Source organism: Peromyscus eremicus, chromosome 6 (assembly GCF_949786415.1).
Source record: "Peromyscus eremicus chromosome 6, PerEre_H2_v1, whole genome shotgun sequence".
Lineage (NCBI taxonomy): Eukaryota > Metazoa > Chordata > Mammalia > Rodentia > Cricetidae > Peromyscus > Peromyscus eremicus.
In genome coordinates this window covers 106,789,637-106,798,784 of record NC_081421.1, presented here as the reverse complement: position 1 = coordinate 106,798,784, position 9,148 = coordinate 106,789,637, and the positions used below count along the sequence as shown (strand labels likewise).

Sequence of the window (9,148 nt, the reverse complement as noted above, 5' to 3'; positions counted from 1 at the left end):
AGAGAATCTTTGAGTTTCTTTTTACTAAAACTTTATCCACACTGGGAGTTGTAATTTTACCTGGGAATAGAAAATATTACCCAAATAATAACAGTAAGAAGATGGCCCATTGCTCTCAGTGTGAAGTAAAATACCTCAAAGCTCATGTCTCTGCATCTGTATGTTTCTTGAGCTTTTTCTTTGACTCTTTTTCTTCTGTTTGTTTTGTCCTGTTCTATTTTGTTTGTTTTATCATATCTAATTTTGTTTTGTTTTAGATTTCTGTTTGTATCCTAATGAGAGAGAGAGAAAGAAACTGTAGATTTGGGTGAGTGAGTAACTAGAGAGGATTTGGGAGGAGTGGGAAGATGGAAAATCATGATCAGAATATATTGTAGTTTTAAAAAAATCTATTTTCAATGAAAAATATAAATAAATAGATAGATAATTAATTAGATGAATGAAGATAGATAGATAGATAGATAGATAGATAGATAGATAAATAGACAGATAGATAATCTAATTGTTGCTTTCCTGATGAAGTTTATTCCAGAACAGGGCTCCACAACTATAACCTGTTAAATAAAATTTGCCAGAGATCTTTAATTTGGGCTAAGCAACTTTACTGATCCCAATATGTCAATCAGATGTGGAGATTCATGAGAAATGAAGTCAGTTAACTTAGGAGTGTATTTGTGCAACGAATAGATAGGTCTCTGTTGGTTGCCATTGCTGATTGTTAGCCTGTCTCCACCTCACCTCCCTTCTCTCTCATATGCATGCAATAACAATTAATGAAATAAGAGGCCATGAATTTGAATGAGAGCAAGGAAGGGTACATGGGAGGGCTTGGAGGGAGAGAAGAGGAGGGAGAAATGTTGTAATTATGATCTCAACAGTTTTTTAAAAGTTTAAAAAATTAGAAAGAAAAGGAAGAGACACACAGAATCAGCCTAAGTGGCAACAGTCAGCTTGCCTGATACAAGCACAGTATTAAGGGGCATTTCCCTTCTTTGGATATAGTCTGATCTGCTGGCAGCTCATGACTGGCTCAATCCTTACTGCTGTAATTGGCTGAGGCCAGGCAAAAGGATTTCAGTTGCTTGGTTACAGATGGACACTGTATGGTCAGGTTTTTTTCTACATCGATCCAGCATGCCGTTCAATGTTTGGAAACTGTTTTGAGCCAAACTTTATCAGCCAATAGAGAGTTTTAGGCTAAACTTCTTTCAGCTTAATAGCAATTTTGTCTTTTGACAGGGCCATGAATCACAGCCCCACCCGCTGTGTTTGCGCAGCTCACAAGTTAAGGGCTGTTTGTGCAGATGAACATTTCTAATCAATTTCTGATGGGGAACATTAACTTGAATCCCAATTAAGCAAAATGCTATTTTTCAAAAAGAGAACTCAATTCCTCTCATTAGCCAACCTGCATTATAGAGGCTTAGATACAGTGGTGATTAGAATTATTATTATATTTTTAATTCTGGGAATTTGTCTTCTCTAACCATGGACATCATATTCTCAATTTTGCAAATTGGCCCAGAAAATGTAAAACATTTATTGCCTACTTGTTTCTAAAATTTTGCCAGATCCTCTTTATGATTATACATTAAAAATATGAAAAAATAGGGACTGTATAGATGGCTCAGTGGTTAAGAGGGGACATATTACTCTTGCAGAGGACCCAAGTTTGGTTCCCAGGACCCATACTGGTGGGCTCACAAGCACCAATAATTTCAGTCCAATACCCTCCTCTGGCCTCTGCAGAGGTATGTTCACATACCCACATACACACACATAATTAAAAGTAAAATGAAGCAATTACAAAAATGTTTAACATCTTAGAGTATTTCACTTAATATCTTAGAATGACAAATTTAACAAAGATATTCCTGGATTCTATTTATCAGTATTTTTCAAACATTGAGGTTTTTTTTTATTTCTGAGTGAAAATCTTGGGGAAATTGAGGGCCAGAACTGACTGCCATGTGTTCACAGGTCTAGCATTTTTATGGCATCTTCTTTCAAGTTGGGTTCAAAATAAATTCTCACGTTGATAACTAGTCCTAAAATGAAAAAGCTAAGAAATGGTAAGAGTTGCTTCCTGATAGACTCTGGAGCATCCTCTCTGAGTCTTATATATCTTCACCCCTTGGCTGCCAACTGGAGAGTTTACCACAGACTCCCCAGCCCATCTGCTTTCAAATAAAACTGGCCCAGTTCTTAAAAGGTCATAACTGCAATTAGTGAGACATGGCTCTCAACCAATCCAAACAAATCTAAGTTGGTATTGGCTATCTTTTCTTCTCTCAGAAAGAAATTAATCATCATACAAATGATTTCACACTTAACACTGCTAAGCACCTGTTCCCACAACAAGGGGGAGGGAATTGTTTTATTTTTTTTTAAGACCATGTAAGCACAGACAGAAAATAAAGGCTGAAATCACCTTTAGAGCCTACACTGAAGCTATCCCTTCATCCTACCACAAATGCAATGAAATGGTTCAGAGTGCAGAAATCAACACAGGAATAAGAACTGTTCTGTCATTCACTGTGGCTTCCTTGATGGCTGTGCATTTGCAGAAAGTTTAGCATAATTGCCTCTTCTTCTCCCTGAAGCTTACTGAAACCCATCCTGACACATTCCCACACCCACAGCTCTTCTGCCCTCAGGTCCAGTTTGGCTCCAAAGTTCAAATGAGCAAGAAAACAGTCTGTACTTTACTGGGCATGTCCAATTAAAAATCAACAACAAGATAATATATCAATTTTATAACAGGAGCTCTGGGCACCAGAACTGGAATCTCTATAAATAGTTTTATCAAAATTATCCTCTAAAATGAATAAGTTAAGACAATGAGAACACAATCAATATTATTATTGTCATTTTAGATGTCTAAGGATATAACTCAATGGCAAAGCATTTGCCTAATTAAATGAGGCCTTGGATTATAGCCCCAGCACTGAAAATAGATAGACAGAGAAATTGATGATGATATAGGTACAGATGTAGAGATAGATGGGTAATTGTGATGATAGCAACAACGGCTGTCCAGGTGCTTTATAGATATTAGCAGGGCCAACAAGCTCAACTGACTTTTACTGGTAATGACAAGTACTCTTTACAAACCAGGCCCAGTTTTAAAAACCATGAAGATGTTAGCTGCTTCAGGCCAGTGGTCCCTGAGGTAAGCACCATTCCTTCCTGCATTTTGCAGGTATGTTTTGGCTCACAGAGTTAGTTCACGGTGACCTGGGATTTGAGCTTGAGTCTTCCAGCCCTAGAGCAATGGAATTCCATTCTGCTGCCTCCTAAAGGTAAATGGTGATAGAAAATTCCCAGGAGGAATCCAGAAGGATGAGCTTCCCTCTCAACCATCACTGAATAGCAAATAGAATAGTTTTTCAAGCAATGGGGGTATAGGACTGGGGAGGTGGTTTGAAGAGTAATGCCTGTTGCACAAAAATGGGGACCTGAGTTCAATCCCCAGTACCCAAGTAGGAAAGCTGAACACAGCAGTGTACTCCTGGAACCCCACCGCTGGAGAGGTACAGCTAGAAGGATCCCTGTGGCTTGCAGATCAGCCAGTCTTCAGTGGGCTCAGGTTCAGTGAAAGGCCATGTAAGTATGTATACATGCATCCATAAAAGCAAAGAAAACACTGACACTACTGGAGCACTTCTATGTGTGAATTTTCTTCCTCTTGTCCTTAAAATCTATTAGAATAAAAACTAGGAAAAGTCAACTCCATATGTTGCTGCTCGTGGCTGGCAGCCGCAGGCAGCGGCCATGCCGGTGGAAGAGAGTGCTGATGGAAGAACCAGAGGCCATGGTTACATTTTTAGAGCTTTATTGGGAGGGGAGGGGGGAAAAGGGAGAGAGAGGGAGAGAGAAGACAGACAGAGGAAGGAGCGGAAAGGAAAGAGAGGAAAGGGGAAAGAAGGGCGCACAGAGGGCCTACCTGCTTTTTTAAGCTGGGACGCCAATGCAGGCTGATGACGTAATTAAGGACCGAATCCTTACACCATATCCACTTCAATACACTGAACTAGTAGACAACACAGAAATGGTCTTGATCTCTGGCTCACATGGACCTGATTACTCCAAAAACAAGGAAGGAACTAAGGATCTAGTGTTCCAGATTGCCCAAATGGTGGCACAGCTTCACATTGTGAACCAGTGCTGGGATAAACGGTGGGTGTGGAGAGAGCCACAGCAGCCACTGTAGTTCCCGGTGAGCCTGGTAAGAAAGAGTCAAACCGGCAAGAGGAAAAATACTATGTGGTCTGATACTATGTGGAGAAGCTGAGTCAAAAGACTTACACAGGAGATACAGCTCAGAGGTTGAGGGCACTTGCTGCTCTTGCAGAGGACCCAGGTTCAGTTCCCAGCACCCACATAGGAGTTCACAACCATCCATAACTGCAGCTCCAGGGGACACAACACCTTCTTCAGACCTCTGTGAATAGCAAGCATTTACACGGTACATATAGATCCATGCAAACAAAACACTCACACATGTAAAATAAAATAATAAATGTAACAAAATGTTTTTAAGACTCTCACAGGTCGTTTTACTGTGGAGTCTGGCACACTGCTGGGAATCTTTATGCCAAGACAGCAACGTAACTATTTGAATGCAGTATTCTTTGTTCTTAGTTAGGAGCTGTTACCATGTCCAGCTTGCCCATTTTCCTGGCCTGTCCTGGGAATTAGCTAATCGTTATCCATCTTCTGGAGTGAGATTGATGGGAGGACATTGCTGGGAGAGTGTTTTGTGTGTCTTGGGGCTCACACCCACACACACTTGTAAGGATCATGCACCAGCAGAATTAGGATGCCTTATTAGGTAGGAGTGTAGGAAATGAAAACACCCTGGCCCATTTTCAAGACAGCCCGTGCAAAAAAAATGCCTTAAGGAAGCTTAGGCTTACACATCACAGATAAGTGGAAGGCACTCAGCCCCTGCTAACCAGCTCCTGCTTATGGAAACTTCCTGGCTACTCTCACTCAAACCAGGCATTAGTTCAGTGTGGAAATTACAAAATAGCTTGTAGCCATTACTAAACACGTGCCTCTGAAATGTCCCTTGACAATCAGGATATCTGGGAAGGGATAAGTCAGTCAGGAAAGCAAAGTCTTTATTAAACATGTTTAGAGAGAGACACACACAAAGAGAGATGTAAGTAGGGAAAGGAAAAAAGGAATACTCTATGAATAAATAATAATACCTAGACATCTAGGAAGAATGTTCCCCATATAATATTTAGCCAATGGAGAATGTGAGGAGGTACCTGAACTGCAGGAAATATTAGTCACTGCTGCTGCCCTGGGTATTCCTGCCTACCAACCCCATCATGCAAGATTATCATTAAGTCTAGCTTCCACTACCCCCATGCCACTTTCATTCTTTGGATTTTGTTGGGGTCCTTTTTTTTCTCACCAGTGGCAATGTGCTCTGTAAGTGAGACTACTGTACTAGAGTTCACTAATGAGCTGAACTGAGGATCCAGGAGATGTTGACATTTGTTTTTACATACCTGCTATGATATGGACAGATGCACAGTCCTGTGCACTAAAGATTCAAAGAATTTCAGGATCCAAAACAGGTGGGTGGCCAAGTGTGCTTTATTTAAATAAAATTAATCTATCAGAGTCTGCAAGATGGCACAGCAGGCAAAGGCATGTGCCACACAGGGCTGGCCACCTGAGTCTGATATGTGCAACTCACAATGAGAGGTGAGAAGTGACTACTAGGAAGTTGTCCTTTGATTGCATTCAGTGGCACACTCACCCCCCACCACACACAAAATGATGATGATGATGATGATAAATAATAAGCAAATTAAAACAGGCAAAATCATGCAAAGGAGATGTTTTAACATCTAATTGTAACCAATCGCCACTTCACTGGAGCTTACTTTCCTCATCTAAATTATAATAGAGGTACTATTTGTTCCACATATTTTGTAAAGTTAAAATGACTACAAAATTATGTGAATTATTAAGAGAAGTTTCAATGAACATAGAGTTCTATGGACATATTAGCATCTTATTTTGGTTACATTAAATCATATCTCTTCCAGGAAAGGTAATATAAGAAAGAGAAAAACTGTAGCATTTTTAGATTACTCATGTTTATCTGAAAAACACCATAATTACAAAGAAATTGGAAATCCCAAAGAGAAACTAAAATTAAAGCATCTCTCAGTTGGGCAGACTGGAAATGACACATTATTTAATAAGTGCATCTGAATCCAAGAAGAAATCCCAATAATCTCACATAGCACTTGCTAAGCATCAGAGATTTAAATGAAAATGTCATGGGTGTGCTTCAATAATATCCCGACTAAACATAAGAGTCCTGCTCTAGGGCAACTGTGAGGCCATAAAAATAGCATCAAACAGCATAGTGGCCAGTGCCTGCAATCCCAGTACTTGAGAGGCTAACGCAGGAGAATCAAAAGTTCAAGGCTAGCCTGGAACGAACTGTAAGACTCTAAAAAAAGTTAATGAAAATAAATAAAATAAAATAAATTAAAACTGTTGGCAATTGACAATTATTTTGTGGCCTTGTAACCAAGAAATGCAAATCATCCATAGTTCCTAAGTATTAGAGGATTTTGGATTTATAAAATAATAAAAATCAAGGTACTCACAAGGCACATCTGTTAGTTGCCAGGTATGTTTCATGCAGTCACATTTAATTCTGTGAGATGGAAATTATTATCCTTATTTTACAGAATTGGAAACTGGCCTACATAGACATGTGACCTGCTTCACACAGCTCATAGTCATCAGAGGTAAGATTAAAGACCTGTTCTCTTCCATTCCAAAAACACTTTACTCACAATATATCTGTTGCTTTTCTAAATAAATGATTATTTCTAAGTAAATATTTTAAAAATTATAAAACTGAAATCAAATGTAAAGAAATGTCCGAGTAAAGAGGAACCCAGGTAACCAGAGCAAAGGTGGTGGTGAGCCCCAGCACAGGAGAACCCAGACAAGCACCCACTCGCTGGGAGGCAGGCATAAGGTACTGTCATCCCACAGGGTGGGCCAAGACAAAAAACCATAAACCAAGTACTAGCAAAAAAAACTAATTTTTGATATCATATCCAGAAGAAGTAAACAACTTCCAGAATTAGAAAGGAATCCACTTGAACATGGACCAACAAACATTGTACTTAATGCTGTTTGGTGGCCTCCTAACAAACTCTTTCTTGTCTCATCTTGTCTGTGACACAATCTTGAACAGCTTCCAGTTCACCAGCAGCAGTAATCACATCTTAACAGTGAACATGCATCTTTAAAAAGTTTTGAAACTTTACTTTTGAGTACAGGTGATTTGAACTGTGAAACACATACCGTGATGCCAGGTGGACTATTCGGTTTTGCTCTGGGTGGTCTATTCCCTATCCTTTTGGCTACACCCGTGAATGGTAGCCTAGAGGCCAGGTATGAATCAAGCCCTCTGCCACAGAAACACATTAAATTACTGGATTAGAGTTTCTAAATCTGTCTTCAGAAAGATGTTATCTCCCATTTTACTTCAGACTGTGTTTGCAGCATAAGTAAGGTCTAGACAATATCAATGTCTCATAAGGCACTCAGTTACTTGAACCTGGCCTAGAAATTCACTGATTGGAAACAAATACTTTTAACATAAATAAAATGGTGAAAATAAAAAAATCGAAAAAAATATTCTAATGACATAAGATCAATTTTTAAAGCCTAAGTAACTGAAATAAGCAAATTTTTAGTAAGAAAATATGCTATAGCTTTCCCAGAGACATTTTGGTAATTATACATATACAGGAAATGTTTTAAAAGGAAACCATTTTTAGAGGAAGCAGCACCTAGTATATAACAGCTATAATAGATGGTGAATGAACAAAGTAATATAACATCATTTAAAGCGCTTCTTGGCTAATACCTATCGACTGACTGATAATTGGCCAATACTAAAAAATACAAATGCTAAATTTAATGAAAATTTCCCCACTCTACATTATCTATTTTTATACCTGATCTTGAAATAGGAACTGCAAGTTCTGTATTTTAAAATCAGGTTGAAGGATGATCTAGTTTCTTCGCACCCGCTGAGTCCTTTTCAGAAAGCATTTTTATCCCTACATGTTCTGTGCAGGTATGTCATAAGACATTCATTTCTGCTTTGAAAAAACATTTGGGAAACACACTTTCCAGTCTTAATTCCCCAACAGACAAACAAAACACCGTCTTTAAAATGCCAGGCATTGAGCATCCATCCACTACCATTTCTTCAATGAATGAATAAATAAGAACCCAGTCCAGTGACCCTGGTAAAAATTCCAAAGGTTTTTTGGTGGATTCCTTAAATCTGTGCCCAACAACACAGATAGAAGCAGGGTAGCTACTTAGGAATTCCATCTAAAAATCAGGATTACATGACTTATATAAGGATAAAGAATTATTCTCCTCCTCAAAATCTACACCTATTTCCAAAGTCAAATCAAGTGTATCTCAAGAAAGAACAGGGACCTGCTGTGGAACAATCTTTGTACACTGTAAATATGTATTACTCTCCTTGGTTAATAAAGAGCTGACTGGCCTATAGCTGGGCATAAGGGATTGGGCAGGAGAGCCAGACTAGGAGGATGCTGAGAAGAAAGGCAGAGTCTCAGGAGACAGGGGCAGACATGGAGAGAAGCAAGATGAATGTTCTGTGCTCTAAGAAGGTACCACCACATGGCAGAGAGTAGATAAGAAAGATGGGCTAATTTAAGTTGCAAGAGTTAGTTAGTAACCAGCATAAGCTATCACCTGAGCATTTATAATTAATATTAAGTCTCTGTGTGGTTATTTGGGAGCCAGTGTTCCCAACAAAACACTTCACCAACAGGGATCATCTCCCTTATTCATTCTAAGTGGCCAAATCCCCAGCATACTCTGTCATGCCCAAGTGGTCACAAATACCTCAGGTACTTATTTCTCATTCATCATTTTCAGTGTATCACAAAGATTTGGAGGTAAATGTTCTAAGGATTGAAGTTACTAACACATGTGATAAACAAAAGGGAGGAGGGAGTTGGTAAGGTGTGAAATGTATCACATTTTCCTAAAACTTTCACATTTATAAATTATAAATTTTTCCCCTAGTCATATCTATTAACATTTA

At 38.9% G+C, this 9,148-nt stretch overlaps 1 pseudogene; it reads left to right on the top strand.

Moving 5' to 3' along the window:
- The first annotated feature begins 3,970 nt into the window (after positions 1-3,970).
- Positions 3,971-7,632, top strand: LOC131913873 (transmembrane protein 126A-like; annotated as a pseudogene).
- Positions 7,633-9,148: the final 1,516 nt, after the last annotated feature.